Raw genomic sequence first — 20,236 nt, forward strand, 5'->3', positions numbered from 1 at the left:
TTCAGTCCATGTGTGTTTTTATAGGTGAAGTGGTATTTCGTGTAGGCAATAGGTCATTGGGTCTTTTTATTTAAAATCCATTCAGCCATTCTATGTCTTTTGATTGAAGAGTTTAGTTGGTTTACATTCAATTATTTTATTGATAAGTAAGAACTTATTCCTGCCATTTTGTTATTTGTTTTCTGGTCTCCTCTTCCTCCTTTCCTTCCTTCCAGTCTTCTTTTTAGTGAAGGCAATTTTCTCTGGTGTTATAATTTAATTTCTTTATTTTTATTTTTTGTGTATCTGTTTTATGGTTTTTGATTTTAGGTTACCAAGAGGCTTGCAAGCAATATGTTATAAACTATTATTTTACACTGGTGACAACTTAACATTGATTGTATAAACAAATAAGCAAAAAAAAAAACAAAACAAAAACCTAATACAATCCTATACTTTAACTTTGTTCCCCCACTTTTTAGCTTCTCGTTTCTATTTATATTTTATTGTACTGTCTGTTCTTAAAAGTTGTTATAGTTATTATATTTGATTGGTTCATCATTTAGTCTTTTTACTTAAGAGTAGTACACACACCACGATTACAGTGTTATAATATTCTGTTTTTCTGTGTTGATAAAATCCCTTAGTTTTTGTTTGTCTGGGAATGTCTATTTCTCCTTCACATCTGAAGAATAATTTTGGCCAGATAAACTATTCTAGGGCAGTTTGTCCCTTAGCACTTTAAATATGTGATGCCAATCTCTCTTGGCCTGTAAGGTTTCCACTGAAAAGTCTGCTGCCAGATGTGTGGGAGCTTCATTGTATGCAATTTGATTCTTTTATTTTGCTGGTTTTAGAATCCTTTTAAAAATCCTTGACCTTCAGGAGTTTGATTGCTAAGTGTCTTGAGGTAGCTTTCTTTGGATTAAATCTGCTTGTTCTATAACCGTCTTGTACTTGGTTATTGATATCTCTCCCAGGTTTGGGAACTTCCCTGTTATTATCTCCTAGATTAACTTTCTAGGAGTTAATCTAGGAGGTAATAACCCCTATCTCTTTCTCTACCTCCTCTTTAAGGCCGATAAATCTTAGATTTGTCCATTTGAGGCTATCTTCTAGATCTTGTAGGCACACTTCATTATTTTTTATTCTTTTCTCTTTTGGCTCCTCTGACTGTATTTTCAAATAGGCATCTTCAAACTCATTAATTCTTTCTTCTGCTTGATCAGTTCTGCTCTTAAGGGACTCTGATGCATTCTTCCATATGTCAATGTCATTTTTTTTCAACTCCAGAATTTCTGCTTGGTTTTAAAAAATTATTTCAATCTCCGTTAAATGTATCTGATAGAATTCTAATTTCTTCTCTGTGTTATCTTGAATTTATTTGAGTTACCTCAAAACAGTTATTTTGAATTATGTGTCTGAAAGGTCATATATATCTGCTTCTCCAGGAGTGATCTCTAATGCCTTGTTTAATTCATTTGGTGATGTCATGTTTTCCTGGATGGTCTTGATGCTTGTGGATGGTTGGTTTCTGGGCATTGAAGTTTTAGGTATTTACTGTAGTCTTTGCAATCTGGGCTTGTTTGTACCTGTCCTCCTTGGGAATGCTTTCCAGATATTCAAAGGGACTTGGGTGTTGTGATCTAAGTCATATCTACATTAGGGGGCACCCCAAGCCCCATGGTTCTTTCAGACTTGTAGAGGTACTGCTTTGGTGATCTTGGATAAGATATGGAAGAATTCTCTGGATTTCCAGGCAGAGATTCTTGTTTTTTTTTTTTGGTCCTTACTTTCTCTCAAATAAATGCAGTTTCTCTGTGTTGAGTCACCTGGAACTGGGGGTAGGGTGACACAAGGACCCCTGTGGCCACCACCACTAGGACTGCACTGGGTCAGATCTGAAACACTGGGTCTCACCCAAAGCCTGCTGTTACTGCTACCTGGCTATCTCCTATGTTTTCTCAAGGCCCTAGGGCTCTAGAATCATCAGGTGGTGAACCCAGCCAGGCTTGTGTTTCTTCCTCCACTGTGGCAAGTTCCCCTAGGCAGGTCCAGAGATGCTGTCCAGGAGCCGCAGACTAGAGTAAACAACCTTAGAGATCTACCTGGTGCTTTATTTTGCTGTAGGTAACCTGGAGCCCAAACCATGAGACAAAGTTCTTCCCACTCTTCCCTTCCCTTACCACAGAAAGAGGAATCTCTCCTATGGTAACCACCACCATAGACCCACAGTGGAATACTGCCCGTCTACCACTAATGTTCATTAAAGGCCCAAGGGCTTTTCAGTCAGCTTGTGGTGAATGCTGCTTGGCCAGGGACTCACCCATCAGGGCAGTGGCCTTCCCGCTGGCCCAGGGCAAGTCCAGAAATGCTATCCAAGAGCCAAGGTCTGGAATGAGGGACCCCAAGAGCCCACCTATACCCTCCTCTACTGTGGCTGAGCTGGTACCTGAGGTGCCAGACAAAGTTCTTTTCAGTTTTCTCTCTGCTTTTCTCAAAAAGAAGGAGTGTCTCACCATAGCCGCCACACCTGGCCATGTGCTGGATCTCATCTGAAGCTAGCACATCTCAGAGTCTCATCCAAGGCCCACAACATGTACTGCCTGGGTATTGCTGCTGGTTCTTCAGAGTCTATGGGCTCTTTAGTCAGCAGGTGGTTAACTCTGCCAGGACTGGGTCTTTGCCTTCAAGGCAGTGGGTTCCCTTCTGGTTCAGGATGCATCTAGATATGTCCTCCAGGAGCTAGGGTCTAGAATGGAGACCTGATGATTCTGTCCAGTGCCTTACCCTACTGTGGCTGAGCTGGTTTCCAAGATGCAAGACAAAGTCTTCTTTATTCTTTACTCTTCCCTCTCCTCTCCTCAAGTGGAAGGAAGGAGTCACTTTTGTCACTTCAAGCTGCACTGTCTGGGGTCAGGGGAGAGGTGACACAAGTACTCCCTTAGTCATCCTGGCTGGTGTCTCACTAGGTTGTGTGTCCCCTACATCCACTGGCTCTGAGCCCAGCACAACACTAGGATTTGCTTAAGAATTATAGTCTTTGTGGTCTAGCATGCCATTCAAATTTATTTAGAACTGCAGAGCACTTAATGCTCAGGGTGGTGAGGCTTGCTGAAACTCAAGTTCCAACTGCTAGAGGGGTGATTCTCCTCCAGCTAAGATGGTCTAAATGCTCCCTCTGTGGGTGGCCATAGGCTTAGTTTAGCCCAGTTTTGCTTTCTGCAATGAGAGGGCAGCATTGAATTTAACGATTACTGCATTCTCCCTCCCCAAAGCACACAGATTCTCTACACCACGTGGCTGATGCCAGGGTAAGGGGGAGGGGACTTATTCATAATTCAAGACTATTTTTCCTACCTGCTTCAGTGCCTCTTTGAGAGAAATTAAAACCAGATGCTATGATGAGTTTTGGTTCTTATGAAGGTTTTTTTTTTTTTTTTTGGTGTAGTTAGTTGCTAAATTTGGTGTTCCTTGGAGGGTGGTGGGGGTATGATGAGTGAAGGCTTCTATTTGGTTATATTGCTCTACCCCATTTTCCATGGCATTCTTGATGTGCTTGGATCACTTGGGTATGGTGTTGGACCCCTTGCTTACCAACAGAACCAGTTTTGTTCAGGTATCCAGCTGCTGGGTTCTGGATTTCTCCTTAGCTCCAGGAGGTAAATCTCTGTTAGTACAAATCAACCATGTTAATTATATTCTCCTTGTCAGTGATTATTTTAAGAATAAACACAAGATGGAGTTCTAGCAAATGAGACAGAAGTGAAGTCCGTGTGTCAGAGAGTGTCCTTCTGGGAATATTTTCCTTACTTAAAAAGGGACACAGAAAAAGATGTTCTCTCTAGGCCTTCAGGTGTTGTTATGGAGGATGAGGTACCTGGAGCTGTTGCAGCTATCTTGTCACCATGAAAATGCAAGCCTGAAGACAAAGGGCAACATGTTGAGGATGGCAGAGACCAAAGGTGGATGGAAAGAACCTGGGTCCTGGATGACAGGACTGAGCCACCGAATTAAGCTGAATATGCCTCAGTTCCAAACTTCATATCATATAAAACTAGTGCCCTTTTTGTTTAAGCCTTTTTGAGTTGTGTCTTGAATTACATGCAACTGAAAGGATTCCAAAGTGACCTATAGTCACCATCCTTGCCTCCCTTTTCCCAATTTTCTTCATCAAGACTACTTCTTTCTCTCCTTCCTTCCTTCCTTCCTCTCTCTCTTCCTCCCTCTTTCTCTTTCTTTCCTTCCTTCTTTCTTTCTTTTCTCTCCTTCCTTCCTTCCCTTCTTTCTTTCTCTTTCTTTCTTCTTCCTTCCTTCCTTCTTCCTTTCCTTTCCTTTCCTTCCCTCCCCTCCCCTCCTTTTTTTTCCTTTTCCTTCTTTCTTTCTCTTTCCTTCTTTCTTTTTACAAAATCTCACTCTGTCACCCAGGCTGGAGTGCAGTGGCACCATCTCAGCCCATTGCAACCTCTGCCTCACAGGTTCAAGTGATTCTCCTGCCTCAGCCTCCCAAGTAGCTGGGACTACAGGAGTCCACCACTACACCTGGCTAATTATTACTATCATTTTTTTTTTGCATTTTTAATAGAGACAGCATTTGCCATGTTGGTCAGGCTAGTCTGGAACTCCCAACCTCAAGTGATCTATCTATGTGGCTTTCAGCCTCCCAGAGTGCTGGGATTACAGGATTGAGTTACTGTGCCCAGCCTATGAAGATTTACTTCTTCATAGATATTCATAGATAGTTGGCACTTGTAAGCTCAAGCATCCATCTGGATCCCACAATGGTGTTCTCCTCTGAGGATATGTATAGGACAGGAATTCTTCAAACTTCTTTGAATCCCCCTAGATGACTTGCAAATGAACACCTTTCATGTTGCAAACTGATGAATGCCAGTTCCACACCCCTTCTTTAGAGTGGAGAGAGGCATTCATGACATTTCAGAGGAATGCCAAGGACCTGGGCTCTTTGGCAGTGTGCTTTATGATTGTCCATTTTGACTTGCTTACCTGTCTGGCCCTCTGATCGGGGAATAGTGTCTCTTACTATTCTTCTCTGGGCTGACACTGCTTGCCTGGGAGAGGGATGTTGGGTCACCGAACATATAGGCAGACTTCAAGAAATTTTATTTCCTAGAGCCTTTTACTTTTTCTTCCTCAAACTAGAAAAACAGGAAAATAAATCCCCCACATATTTCTGAATTTCTTTTCTTCCCTAGTCCTCACATCTCTAAATATATCAAACATGATAATTTTATGAGCAACCAAGTTATACATAATACATTTCATGTTCTTAAATGTATCAAGTGATTTTAGATCTGCAAAGGATGCTATAAAACAAGAACAGACAGTGCCCAATTTGTAAATTAATTTAGAAGTATAACTTTTTTTTAAAAAGTGGGTTTCTTGAACTCAGAATGCTTTTTCTCATAGAAACAATGATGGTTGAGCTCCAAGTGTGGACCACAACAGCCCACATAATCCATAATGTGCTGTAGCCTTGTCATTTGCTAACCACACTAATAAAGTTAATGCTGGCTGAGCGTATCCTATGTTTGAGACTCATTTATCTAGTCTTTATATGTGTTGTCTCAGTAATTTAATTTTCACAACAGCTCTGTGTCAAAGGCAACCAAAGCTCAGACAGGTTACGTAACTTGCCTAAGGACACGCAACATGTATATGGCAAGCAGACCCTGTGGTCTCTCCTGCCCCAGGGTTGGCTGTTTTCCCATTCACCCTGCCCTCCTGATGGGTTTCAATCACCGTTTTTATGAAATGGTGTGAAATGCAGTCATATTTTTATGAAATGTGCATTTTATCAAATGCAGTCACATTTTTATGAAAAAATACGTTCCAAATTCCATTTGTAATGCCAAAAGCATATCTCTCAGCCCTGGCAGATAAGTCTTCCTTTGACCTTCCAATTTCTATTTTCTCCTAAATAACCTAAGAAAAGGGGGAAAGTAAGAGAGTGAGAGTAAGAGCAAGCGAATGAATGAGTAAGCAAGAGAGGGGAGGAGAGAGAGAGAATGAATCAGTGTGATATGCTAGCCTGGCATGAACCCCATACTGTTGTTTTCTAGACAGCCTGTGTCCGTCTCTTTCAAATTCATTGGCTCCACAGCTCCCAATTGGTGGCTGAGCTGGAAATGCACACCCTACTTATTACATTTCTTCTGCTTTTTCTACCTGTTTATGGTTCAGACACTGATACAGGCTTGATGAAAGGGCTTGGTGATTGTTCAAATCCCAACTTGGGCAGAAGTTAACTTTGTAAATTTTCAATAAAACGTGGCTTTAAAACAAACATGATGAGCTTTCTGATTTTGCTCCCCATTTCTGCCCAGTTGGCATCTCACCAGGAAAGGGCCATCATAACCTTCTTTATGCCTCATCTTACCTACTTCATTCAGCACTCATCTCCTGTTTCTAGACTAGCCATCCTTTTGCCACTGGGTTATTTTGCCCTTGGTTATTATTAATATTACATTGAGGATTCATAATTTAGTTTATGAAATATTTTTGACCTGGATTTCTGCTCCTTTTCCTTCCATTTTCTGGATTTTCCCAAATTCACTCATCTCTGAAGCTCCTACCCAAGGGGAAAAAGAAGTCAGGAAGAAAGCAAAGCACAATACCGTGACCAAGGGAAGTTGTTGCAACTGATTAGCTAACAGGAGGTGTTTCCTTCCGTTCTCCATGGACTCTCCCACTTTCTCCTCTCATTTTCACAGATAACTGGGAATTGGCCTTATAAAGTGGAAATGACATGAACAACAAAATAGAAAAACATTCTCAGCATAATTGGAACTGAAAATATGTACAATCTAATGAATGCTTGGCTAAGACATTATCCAGGATTTTTAGGAAGGAATGATTTAAAATCATTACCAACATGAGGGAAAAGTGTTCCCTTTGGGAGCTGAGTATCCATGGTCTCCAAAGACCTTCACTGCCATTAGTTGATTAATCAATTCATTAACACCTCGTAGAGCATAGGATATTGACTCCATATGGCACTGCGCAGGCAGTTTGATTTCTTTAGAAAATTTCTCTTATACGAAAGCACAGAAATAGTAAATAATTAAGCTCTAAGCTGCCTCGTTGTGATCTTTTATTGATCAAGGCAGAGATTTGAGAGTAGGAAGGCTTCAGGCACTCACTCTAACCTGACTCTATTTGCCCCGCGATGACATGTTACTGTGAGATGCTTGTTCTTATTATAAAGACTTTAAGGAAGAAAATAAGCCCACAACATGTTTATGGCTCACGTTACTTCTGTCCGAGGTTAATCGCCTCATTTTTGAAGACTGAGCATTTTCTGGTGGACTCCCACGAGGCCAGGGGAAGTGATATGACGAGTGTGCTGCCTGCTGCCTTCTGAGTCCTGGCTTCATTAAGCTGGGTCTTAATGCCTTTTTTCCCCCTTAATAAAGCTATTAGGACAATGACTTATGATTGTGTGGCTCAGCGAGACCTCCAGGGAATGAAGGAGGCGGGTGAGCAGAAGGGCTTGAGCATGGATCAGTGACAGAGGAGGTGGTCTCAGCCTTTCTGCTGAATGGGATTTTGCTGTTTCCTTCTCAGGGCACCACATTGCTCCCAGCTCCCATCCCTGCTCACCACTCAGCCAACTCTCTGCCTCCCCTCAGGTCTCCTGGTGGATCCAGGTGGGAAGGAGAGCCACTGAGGTGGGACCAATAGCTGTCCCAGGTCCCAAACCTTTCCCCTCTCTTGTTCTGCTCCATCCAGTTCTCTTCACTTCTATGCATTCTTTTAATCACTACCCTCCTTCTCTTTTCAGCAAAACTTCTTGAAGGTTTATCTACACCCACGATCTCTCCATTGCCTTCCAGGCACCTCCCAATCTGAGATTTCATGCGTCCCTTGTAGCTGCCCCTTGGTGACAAAGCTCATCTCACTCCTCCAGGGGATAAGTCTAATGGACACTTATGTGATTTATCTTCTGCCAGGAGGCTTTGGAAATCGTCCACAACTCCCTTCTCAATATCTCCTCCTTTGGGGTTTCTGGCAACTCTTGATAGTGTTTTCCCACTTACTCTTGGGGGTCAGTTGTGAGGATGCAATGCTTATATACCCCTTTGAGAAAGGACTTCCCATCTAGCTGAGGCTCCTTTAGGATTCCCTTCCTCTTTGGGCCAAGGTCTCACTCTTCTCAAGTAGCCCTGTTCAACAATGACTGAACAAGGCAGTGGTAGAAGAGGGCAGTCATTTCTCTCCGATGTGGATTCCTCTGACAGGAGTGCCTGCTCTGGAGCTCCCCGTTGGGTGATGGAGACATTGTCATGCCTGCATCATGGTCTGACCACTCCCCCGCCCAATCCTCCTGTCTCCTTTCACAGGTGTTGCTCCCTAATAAACCTTTTGCTCTCTTAACTGTCTCGATGTCTGCTTCCTGGGGGACCCAAATGACACATTCCTTGTTCTCCTTTGTTGCTGTTACTTTTTGTGAGTGTCTTAAATGATGGTGTTTCAAAGGCGTTGGTCTAGGTGCCCTTTACTTTTCAACTTACCTTTGTTCTTGGTCATCACCTTATTTACCTACACGTCATTCCTCTCTGACACACTGGCAACTTCCAAATCTCTCTCTCAGATCGTGTCTCTCCCCAGTCTTCAATCTGTGTGTCTCTGCTCTGCGGAGCTCTCTATTTGGATGTCTTGCAAGCATCTCAACCTTTACATATGCAAAACAGAAATAATCATGCCAAGCTTTTGTTCTTTGACTAAAGAAATGATCCTCACACATTTTCTGCTAAGGGAGTGACACCTAACTGTGAATTAAATCTCTGTGCCTGAAACCCTGGTCCTGTTCTTGATTCCTCTGTTGCCCTGTCACTCAGTCAACCCCCAGATCCAGATCCCTCCAGATCTTTCATGTGACTGCTGTCTCCGTGCTTGCTGGAGCTGCCTTCGTTCTGGCCTGGATCACGGCAACTGCCTTCTGACTAGTGTTTCTGTTTGTAATCCCACCCCACTCAGTCCATTCTTGAGCCCATTGTCAGAATGATTTTAAAGTATAAATTGGGTAACACTTCCCTGATCTATCCCTTCTAATAGCTTCTCAAGATAGACCCAAACATCTCAAAGTGGCTTTGGGAAGCGATTCTCGAAGTGTAGTCCCTGTGATGTGGGAGGGGGCAGGGAAGTGCTGGGTAGAGAAGGGTGGGGACTCTGGCGAGAGCTCCACCCTCAGGCCTATGCCCATGGACCTATGTGAAAATAGGCACTCCTGTTTTCACACCCCAATGTTGCATTTTTTCCAATACCCCGCTGGCCTGCCATGCCCCTGATTCCATACCCATATAAACCTGAGACCTTAGCAGGCACACACACAAGTGGCTGAGCGTCAAGAGGAGCAGAGGAACAGAGTAGCAGAGAGCTGCAGGGTGGCACCACAGAGAAGGAGGGAAGAGGCATTTGAACGTCAAGAGTTCAGCCAAGAATGGCCAAACTCCGGGGAAAGATTATCTCCTCCCCCGAACCTTCCCACTCCAGCTCCCCATCCCACTGGAAGCCCCCTCCACTCCTCAATAGAGTCTCTGCGTTCATCGCCTTTCAACAGTTCATGTGACCTGATTTGTCCAGAAAGCCAGACAAAAATCTGGGAGTGGGGTTAACACTCAGATGCCCCTGGATGGCAAGGCTAAAGGGACACACTGTAACACATGCCTACCTGGTTTCTGGCACATGTCCGTCTGCAAGCTCCTCCTACCCACAGGGGTTAAAACAGTGGGGAGACTAAACAGGTGAGCCACCCGCCTGTTTCATGTCCTTCGAGGAATCAAGGAACTCTCCCATTTCACCTGGACCATGAGTGTCAGCATCACCTGTGAACTCATTAGAAATGAAAATATTTAGACCCCAGCCCAGACCTACTGAATGAGAAGCTGTGGGGCCCAGCAATCTCTTTAACAAGCTCTCCATGATGCATGCTAAAGTGTGTCAGTAGCCTAGGAAGTTACCCACATCTCTAATTCCATCTTTGTACTCCAGGACTCTCCTGTCCTTCTGCTCAGAACACACTGAGTAAACTTGCCTCCTCACGCTTCCTATGCTGGCCCTAATTTGTCTTAAAAAATCAGTGCATGTGTCATCTCCTCCAGGAAGCCTTCCTGACCCTTCTGTAGCTGAGCTAGGCACTCCTCCTGTCATAGTTCCCTATGCTTCACTTTATCATGGCCCTTATCTCACTGTGTTATAATTGCCTTTTTACCAGGCTGTATCTCCTGCCATAAGCTTGTTCAGAAGAGAGATTGCCTTTCATCTCTGACTCTCTGGGGCCTGGCTCATTGCCACATCCAGAGAAGGGGCATAGTAATGATGTCCTGATGGAATAATATTAAGTACCCACCTTTGCTAGAGTTGCTGGGCTACGGTGGCACTATCAGCTGCCTGCAGCAGGTGTATTTAGTCTCCTCCCACAACTTCCAGATGCCTCTGGACATCTACCCTAAAGTAAAGGGGCTAGGGTTTAATCTCACCCTGCCTGTTTCATTTTAGCCCTGGGGAGCTAGATGCTGGCGTGTGCTAATTGGATGACGGCATTGAGTCCGACTGGCCTCATAAATGTGTGCATAGGCAGTGAACAGAACACAGTTCAAACAGAATCATCTTGGAAATGCTTTGATTCTCTCAGCTAAGCATTCTGACCCTGCACTCCTGGGAGCCTGGCATCAGTCTGCCATGCTGTTATTGGTAAGACCCTGCCTTGGAGATCAGCTCTGCAGGGGAGACAGCAGTGGCTGCTGCTTCTGCTATATCTTCCCAGACTCTTTAACCCTGAAAGGCCTTAATTTGTCCATCTTCACAGTGGGCATCATCCAGATTAGTCACGTGCTATGCCAAGTGCTCCAGGCATAAGTCTCTCTGAATGAATCTGACTTGGAAGCACAGAACATTAGGCATACCGCTTGAAATGCAGCAAAACCAGAGAGAGAAAGCTGAGGGGCAACGCTGGTCTTTTTAGGCAGTCTGGGAGCCCAAGGAAGGCCTGTTTACATTGCAGATGCTGATAAAAAAGTGGAGTATTGGAAGGTTACTTCCTAGTCTGAGAAGAGTGATGCTTCTCCTTTTCCGCCTCCTGTCTTGGCAGCTCCTGCCACTTCCAGTAGTCCAACATGCCTCGGCAAGAAGAAGTCTAGACGACAGACTGGAAAGGTTTGAGCTGGATGAAGCAGGTTTGCATTCCTGGTGTGCTCACCTCAATCCCTTGTGAGGCCAGATTCCCACATTGCACTTGTCAAAGAGACAGCTTTCTCCCATTAGTCACCCCTCAGACCAAGTGCATCACTTTAAGGCAGTGAGTGGTTCTTGATCTATTTTAGAGGATCAGGAACTCTTTTAAGAATCTGAGAAAATGACGGCAATTCTCCCTGGGAAAAGGAACAGTTCCTCAGAGGTACACATTTTTGGGTCTCCTTTCAGTTGGTCTGTGGAATCCTGAGGTTTATCCATTAACCCATGGGAACCTACAGACTTCGGATGAGGAATCTCTGCTGTAGTTGCCCCTAGTCTTTTCTGCGCCATAGGCTCCTTCTCCATTGGCCTTCTCCCTTAAACCCCAGGCAGAATCACTCCCTTCTCAGAGCTTACACAATATGTGGCCTTTGCTGCAAAGCCAAGCACGAAAGTTCACATGGCCTCAGTCTCCAGAATTAGGCTGACCTGGATTGCTGGCTGTGGTTCCTATCCTTGGTTTCCCATTTAGGGTCGCTCTGTGACCTTGTGGACTGATTGATTAACCATGCTGAGCATCAGTTTCCTTGCTGATTAAGTGAGCATGATCACAGGATCTGCCTCGTGGCATGATTGTGAGAATTCAGTGAGACATTGCGTGTTAGGGCCATCCGCAAGGACTGGCCCTGAGGGGGAGGACGGGGCTGGGCATTTTATTGCCTCACACAGGGTGTGTGCATAGCAGGAATTCAATTAATGTTGGTGAGAGAAGAGGAGGAATAAGTAGGCTAAGGAGATATGTTTGTACCTATGACAGTGCTGCATGTAACCAGCCAGACAGCAGTAAAAGGGGAGTATTCTTGACCTCAGCATCTCCATTCTGCTGAGGAGGCTGAATTTTCCCCAGAGTTGGAAAGCCGGTCACCCAACCTAGGACCTGATGGATATGGATTAAGTGAGATAAGTGGATTAAATGAAAAAGTGTAGCAGTTGTAGAAACCCTGGCTTTGGAGCCAGAAATGGGTTCATAACTAACCTCTGACTTTGGGCAAACTATCTCTCAAGGCCTCAGTTTCCTTAAATGAAACGTAGGGATATTGACACCTATCTTGTAAGACTTTTGTGCAGACCAGATTAACTGTAAAAAACATTTAGCACATAGAAGATGCTCAAGAAGTGGAAGCTATAGCCATAACTGTTAACTGTGGAAGGCTGAACAAATGTGAAGTCTGAAAATCACATTCACAGTATCATTGTTCATTTCTCATGCCTAGCTCTAGACATGGAGGTTGGGAACATGCCGGATTTAAGGCTGTAAGTTGAAACTGCTTAAATTTAAATCCAGGCTATACCACAAACTAGCTGGGTGACCTTGGGGGAAGTTAATTAACCTCCCTGAGCTCTAATTTCTTCATCTGTGAAATGGAGATAATAATACCACCTACCGCACAGAGTTGCTTTATTGTGAAGATCAAGTGGGAGAATGTATACACCACATTTAGTGCAGTGTTTGGCACATAGCAAGTGCTCAGTGAATGGTAGCTTTATTACTATTATTGTCTGAGGGAGGCGGAAGGGGAGGGTCCATACCCCAAGCCCTACCTTAGGCTGCAGTGCTTTCCAGGGAGCAGGAGTCAGCCCTAGCTTCTCGAGGAATTATTTTGTTTTGCTTTTGTTTTACAGCCAAGTCTGGACAATTGGCAGGCTGCAGGTGGCCTGGTCTGGGCTAAGCCAGGGGAAAGGCCAGGGACCCGTAGACTCCAGGAGCCATGGAGACGCTGTATACTCCAGAAGAGCATGCTGTTTGGAGTTTGCTCTGTTGGAGATTTTTCTGTGCACGTTTCCTGAATAACTTGTTCTTCTCTTCCCTGGTCCCTGGATCCCCTGCCAAGTGAGGTTTCCAGGAATAGACCTGTCTGTCCTCTCTTAGGTAAGGAAAGTCCATTTCAGGACGCCTGAGGGCAGAGGCCATGTGAGTCCAGGGCTCTATGCAGCCCAGCTCCTCCAAGAGAGCTCCCAGGCCCAGCAAGGCTGCTGGGCTTTGTTCATATTCACTCTCACTTGGAGCTGCACCTTTTCTCCAGGCTGTGCGGGAATGTGCATCACCATGGAAACGCTGGAGGTGAAATCACTCAAGTGTTGGCAAGCGGAGTTTCTCTCTGGAGCTTGGAAAAATGGAGAGCAGGAGAGCAGGCTCACCATGTCACAGAAAGGAAAGATGCCCTTAAAACAACCCGAATGCTCTCAATTCCACTTGGGGCCCTTCCCTTTAAATAAAAGCTAAACAATAAATGAAAGAGAAATGTTTTCAGTCCTAGATCGGCAACCCTAGAGAGTCCACTTGGAATGGACATGTCGATCCTTTCTGGCTTTCCTAATCTGCTACATCTTGTAGACTGGATAACACATTCTGTCTGGGAAGAAATGGGGTGACAGCTCAGAGCCAATATTTTAAATCGATGAAGCTGAAGCTCAGAAGTGCAGACTGTTGTGCCTGTTGGCCATTTCTGGCCCTTGGGCTGATTTTTGGGACCAAAACACATTTTCTAAATGAGAATCTGACAAGTTTCTGGTGGCTACAGTCAGCAAGGACATGTTTGCTCACCTGAGATAACTGTGCCAAGATAAGCTGTACCCATACCTGTTCATAGGCCGCCCCACCCACAGGCTTTTAAGAGCTCTACGCCTGCTCCTAGAAATGCTTTTGGCAGTGAAGGACCTCATAGCTCTGGCTGCCTGGGCTAGAGCAGGGGAGGGGAGGAGAGTGAGTGTGCCGGTGGTGGATGGTCACTAGAACAGCTTGAGGAAGACTTTGGTTCGTTGGGGGATCTACACATGCCCATAGCTTGGTGAGGGCCATTGGTGTGGACCACCTGATAATTCTAGCTCAGTCTCAGAGTTACATGATTCTTTCTTATTTTCCTCTATTGGATAATTTGTCTTCTTCCATCAAGGGCAGTTTTGAACACCTTGTGTAAAGGCTTGGCTTCATTCATTCACTCATTCATTCAACAAATATTCATTAAGGGCTGTCATATGTCGGTGACCTTACTCTAAGGTCTGGTTACAGCCTTCTTGGAAATAGTCATGGACCAGGAAGTTAGAATAGATATATCACAGATAAAGAAACTTTTTTTTTTTTTTTTTTGAGCAACAGACCAGTGCTTTCAGCAAATGACTCTGTTTTTATCAGGGACTTTGATTAGTATGTTAAAGAAAGTTAAGACAAATAGGCAGAAAGACAGACAGAAACACCAAACACCAATTGGCCTTGAAACTACAGACAGTGCTTTACTTTGCCAGGTAAAAAACAGACAGATCAATCCAAATGCCATTGAACTTATTCCGTTCTATGCTATTAAGGTTGCCCTTTAATCTCTCAGTGCTTTAGTTTTTCTCCATATTAAACTCTAGTCAGAACAATTAGAATACTCCACATGTCAGAGATCCAAACATGGGAAGAGCTAAAGTTTGGAGATGCTGGCATGTGGGGTCAGTGGCACCTCTCCTGGTATCTGACTTATGGGGTGTCATTTACACAGACAGATTATGGATGGTGTCTTCTGGAGTTGGTCAGGCAGCTTTGAAGGGTGGGGTGGAGTCAGGTGGGAACTAAGCCATCATACACATTTGGGTTTATTATAGCAGCAAGTAGTACCTCAACAAACACACTGTGAGCCCTGAGTTTTTCCTACCAGAATTTGCTTGGGATCAGGAACCCGTTTTTGGGCCAATCAGTTGTGGCAAAGAATTCCTATAGAGAAAACTGGTTATCTCTGCTCATGAAATGGTGTAAAGCTTCTCTCAGTAGGGGCCTCACTGGGGAAATTTTTCTTGGAAGGGGATTGTGAGCATAGCAGTTACCTTGAATTACTGTCTAATGTTCCTAGGTTAAAAAACAACAACAACAACAATAAAACCAAACAAGCTTCTGTATAACCAAAATCTGCCATCTAGTAACTTCCCTTCTTATTCCCAGCTCTTCTTTTTGTAGCAGTTTATCTCATTCTCTGTTGTCATGTTTCCAGGGGTTCCCTTTTCTAAGCTGCTCCCCAGTTGCAACCGTATTCCTTTATGGAATAAGGTCCTGAAGCATGGGCTTTGGAGTCACAGAGCCATTAGCTCAAATTCAGCTGTATCTCCATACCACTGGTCTTGTGGTCACATTATTTATCTGAACCTCACACTCTTCACCTGTAAGATGGAGATGTAGGCACATTACAGGACTGTTGTATGTAATGAGATCCTGTGCTTGAAGCACCCAGCATTGTGCTCTGTAGAGTAAGTTTCCACTCAGCAGCAGCTGTGATTTCTGTCGTGTTCAATGTTGTGATTTCAGACACTTCAACCTTCAAAATTGGTTAGGGGCTCTGAATATACTGAGGTTGGTTCAAATGCAGTGGCACTTGGATCTGAGCAGAGTTTTGTAGCTGGTATCCAACTGATGTTAGCTCAGGGGACCACTGCTATTTGTTTCACTCTTGTTACCCAGGCTGGAGTGCAATGGCGCGATCTCGGCTCACCACAACCTGTGCCTCCTGGGTTCATGCAATTCTCCTGCCTCAGCCTCCCAAGTAGCTGGGACTACAGGTGTGTGCCACCATGCCCAGCTAATTTTTGTATTTTTTTTTTTTTTGTTAGTGGAGATGGGGTTTCACCATGTTAACCAGGATGGTCTCGATCTCTTGACCTTGTGATCCACCCGCCTCAGCCTCCCAAAGTGCTGGGATTCTAGGCATGAGCCACTGCACCTGGCCAGACCACTGCTTCTTGTGCTGTGGGTTCAGTACTCCTGCTCCCTTCCACCAGTTAGCATGCCTGTCAGGTCATCGTTCATTTCATGGCACTTGTACTAACTCACCCAGGTCAACCCAGACATCACTCTTGATCCTAGGCCTTGACATCTCAGGGCATCTCCCATGGCACTGCCAGCTGGGAGGTGGTTTTGGGAGCCTGATACTTTTTAAAGGACCTTCGAAAGAGGTCTATGGAACAATAATTCTTAACCTCCCTTGGCTCATGGATCTTTTGGAGAATTTGATGAAAGTCCTGGCTCTCCTCTCTAGAAAAACATCCACATATACATTTACACAGTGTTTCGCATACTATTTGGGAAATCTCCAAGGAGTGTGAGCCCTTGGCTGGCAAGGTTGGATTGGGAACATGCCTGCCACTTGTGGGGAGCTGTGAACTCTTTCTAGGGAGGGAGCTCCAGGCAGCCTGCCCTCCCGTGGCCTCAGAAAAGTGAGAAGGATCCGAGAACTTTTCTCATCGAGTTCTGATCAACTGTGTGAAACCTCAGAGGGGCCTTCTCTATGCCTGCCTAGCCATCAGTCTGAGCAATCCTATGGGTTCTGAACGTTAATCGGTGTCACTGTGAGTCTGCAGATGTTACACGGAAGTTAATTGGTTCTTTGGAGGAAAATGAGTCACCATCCATAAGAATAGGCTTCAGGGCAGCCACATACAGAGGAAAAGGAAAACGAAGCTGCACCCAGAAAAGATCAGTGTGCCCATGCTTCTCCTTCTAGACTGCAATCCGAGACGAGCCCACTTTTGCTGATGGGGCTTACAGAGGATTTCAGAACCAGTGAGACAAAGGACACTATTTCCTCCTCCCCTGTCTTTCTTTCCCTCCTCTTCTGCATGTGGAGCCACATCCAGTGGAGGGGGAAGGGGACCAGCCATCCTCCTGACTGTCAGAGCTGATCACTGCTGACCTTATCAGAACAGAGAATCAATACACTCTCCTCCCAGCAGCCCAGAAAAATCATAAGGAGTTTGAACCAAAGCAATTTGAAGTGCAGAATTGTGTGAATCAGAAGGGAAGCCAGTGCACTGCTGGACCTCTGAATTCTCCCATGCCCTTCTTCGGAGTCAAGTGAGACCAGTGACCCCACTAGAATTCTAGTGTAGGATGGGCACCTGATGCGGGGAGAAATCCATAGCAGCCGCTGTTAACCAGCCCCCCTCCCGGCTGGCTGGTACTCTGGGTTCAGAGCACGAGCTGTGTTTTGAAGGAGGGCTGTGGAGTTGAGGGCAAGAGCCTGGGACAATGGTCTTAGTCTTTACCAGTACGCTTCAGCAGGTTCTTTCCAAGCCTGACCCTGGAGCAGAGATCTCTAGGTGAGGAGAGCAAAATTGCCTGGTGACCACTGAACAGGCCCTGAAGACAAAACTCCTTAGCTGAGGAATTTAGCAGGAACTAAAAAACACCTGCTGACTCTGACAGGCCATCCAGAGACAAAACTAATTACCTGGCGAAAATTAGAAGTAATTAGACTTCCCTGTTATCTAAAGCAGGCATCTGGTTCTAGATTTCTTTCCCTCTCCAAAATTTATAAGTAACTAGAATTTCCATGTATCTCCGGAATGCCATGCTGAAACTCAGTGTGCAACCTTTGCTGACGTTAAGGCACCAAAATGTGTACAAATATCATGCATCATGATCTATTGGCTAATATAATCCAAATTACCCTTAAGCTGCTGCCTTAAGGTCCATAAATGCTCCCAAAGAAAAATCTGCCGTGGCTTGCTCAGTCTTCTCTCGCCGAGGTGCCCCGCTGAACCCTGTTGCAGTGTTCTTCCTTCCTAGTAAACTTTCATTTTTCAAACCTATACTATTGTTGATAAATTCTTTTTATTTATCACTTCCTAAAGAGCCAGGGCTCTGACACCCTGCCTGGCACTAGGCTGTAGCCGTGCCCTTGTAAAAGCCAAGCTGTGTCACTGATTTAGTGCTAGTTGGCCTTCATCATGTCACTATCTCTCTTTGCTCTCTCTTTCATTTGCTGCTCTATCTTTCCTCCAGACTTGCTTTTTTCTTTTTTCTTTCTACTTTGCCTCTTTATTCCAGGAGCGATAAGATTGGGAAGAAGGAATGGAAGAGAAAACCACTTCGGGTGAAAGGGAAGGAGAGTGAGAAGGGATCACCTGGTGCCCAGTAGATGGGCCAGCCTTCATGCAGAAGATGGGTCACCCCAGTGACCGGTTTTGGATTGAGGTGGGTGGAGTCCGGCCTCTCTAGAGCATCAGAGGCTGTTCTCTGGTGGCAGTGAGGCCTGAGCTCTTCTTGGCCATGTCTCCCATCCCTTCTCCGGCCTTTTCAGTCCTAAGAACAAACTAGTGTCTTGAGTGCTGTGCACCCCCATGCTCAGTATTCCTGGCACCTCAGAGCTCTTAGCTGTTGGAGCCAATGTGGCCCACGTGCCCAGGGATGGCAGAGCCATGAGACATCCTTCTTACGCTGTACTTTAATTGCTCCTCTGGCCTTTCTCCCTCATTTGACAGGTAGATCCTTGAGGGGAGGGACTCATCTGGTTCACTCTTGTGCCCTGGGAGCCTGTCCCAGGAGCCTAACAGAGCAGTCTCAGAGACTAGACCAGGCGTCCCCAAACTATGGCCCACGGGCCGCATGCGGCCCCCTGAGGCCATTTATCCGGCCCCCCGCCGCACTTCAGGAAGGGGCATCTCTTTCATTGGTGGTCAGTGAGAGGAGCACAGTATGTGGCGGCCCTCCAACGGTCTGAGGGACAGTGAACTGGCCCCCTGTGTAAAAAGGCTGGGGATGCCTGGTAGACTTCCTGAGAAGTGCTCATTGGGAACGCAAGACCAGTTGACCAGCTGATTTCTTCATTGACCACCCCCCCCCCCATAGAGATGTATTGGCCAGGCTCTCTGTGTCCTCGTCACTTTGTTGTTGAACAAGAACATGGGCAGCCAAGCTGGTCACTTCCTCAGCCTCACCACACACAGTCATGCCTTTGCAAAGCTGGCACTCTCTACCCGGGCACAATGAATTGCTCTCTTTTCTGATTTTTAGTTATCACAGGACTTTGTATTCACCTTTTTTATAGCACCAATCACATTGTGTTTTATTGGTTGTTTGCATGGCTGTCTCCTCTTATGCAGACAGTTCATCTGTTCCACAAACGCTTGTCGGGTACTAGCTTTTGCCAGGTGTTGGGAAACATGAGGAATAGCACAGGGAGGGTTCTGGCCCTGATGGAGCCAAGTGGGAGGATGGATGGCCTAGACACTGCCAGGCACAAAGTAGGCCCGCATCATAAGCTTATAGAGTAGAATTGAGGCTATGGTTATTTGGAGAGGTCAGGTAGGGAAGGGAGCTGATGTTTTATTGTTATCATACATACAGAGAATCTAGAACTGGGAGGGAAGAAAAGTGAGCAGAAACCAATAAAATCATGTTGGCTGACGTGGGCTGGGCGAGGGAGCCCAGCAGGTCAGACCATTGCGAGGACAGCATTAATGAGGAGCCTGCCATCCACAGGGCCTATCCGAGGCTGAGGCTGCCCGTGTTCTGCCAGCTATTTATACCTGCCATCACTGTAGGCAGACACAGGTCTCAGATCTGTGGCTGCCAGTGTTGGGGGAGGGGGAACAGTTATCAGGAGAGTACGCAGGGAGCCACAGTGGCGGTGGGGGGGGGGTGGTGTTCCTGGAGCCGACTTTATTAATTGAGGGGAATGTAATGCACCTGATTTCTTTTAATCACTTGGGTAAATGGAGGGAAACCATCCTGGAGCAAGCACTAAAGCAGCAAGGAAGAAGCAGCACAGATTGGCGTTCTCCTCTGTATGGATGGAGACGGTGAGGTGGGGAGCAGATGGGAGTGGTACATGAGCCTCTAGAGTCACCAGCATGCACGGCCCATGCCTACGGTGCTGGAGAGAGGCTTGCCAGTTCCCTGCACAGGCTGACATGCCCCAGTGGCAGGTGAGGCCACCAGTGTACCAGCTGTCAGCATTTCCTGATGGAGGAGCTGGGAGCCAACCCCTTTGGAGCAGAGGAGCACCAATGCTCGACTTCTCTTCCCAGAGTCTCCCTTCCCACACGACTGGGCTCCTGGGCCCAGGCATCCTGGGAAATTTTTCATGCCCCAGAACCTCATCAAGCCTCAGGCAGGGAGCAGAAACAAACGTGGCAGTACCAGCCGCAGATGGCCACAGTTTCTAAATAAGCATTTCATTAGTCTGGAACCCAGGGAAAACGTGGTTCAAGTTATAGAGAAAAATAGATGAGAAAGGAGAGCCTGATTTTA

This window comes from Saimiri boliviensis, chromosome 9 (assembly GCF_048565385.1).
Source record: "Saimiri boliviensis isolate mSaiBol1 chromosome 9, mSaiBol1.pri, whole genome shotgun sequence".
Lineage (NCBI taxonomy): Eukaryota > Metazoa > Chordata > Mammalia > Primates > Cebidae > Saimiri > Saimiri boliviensis.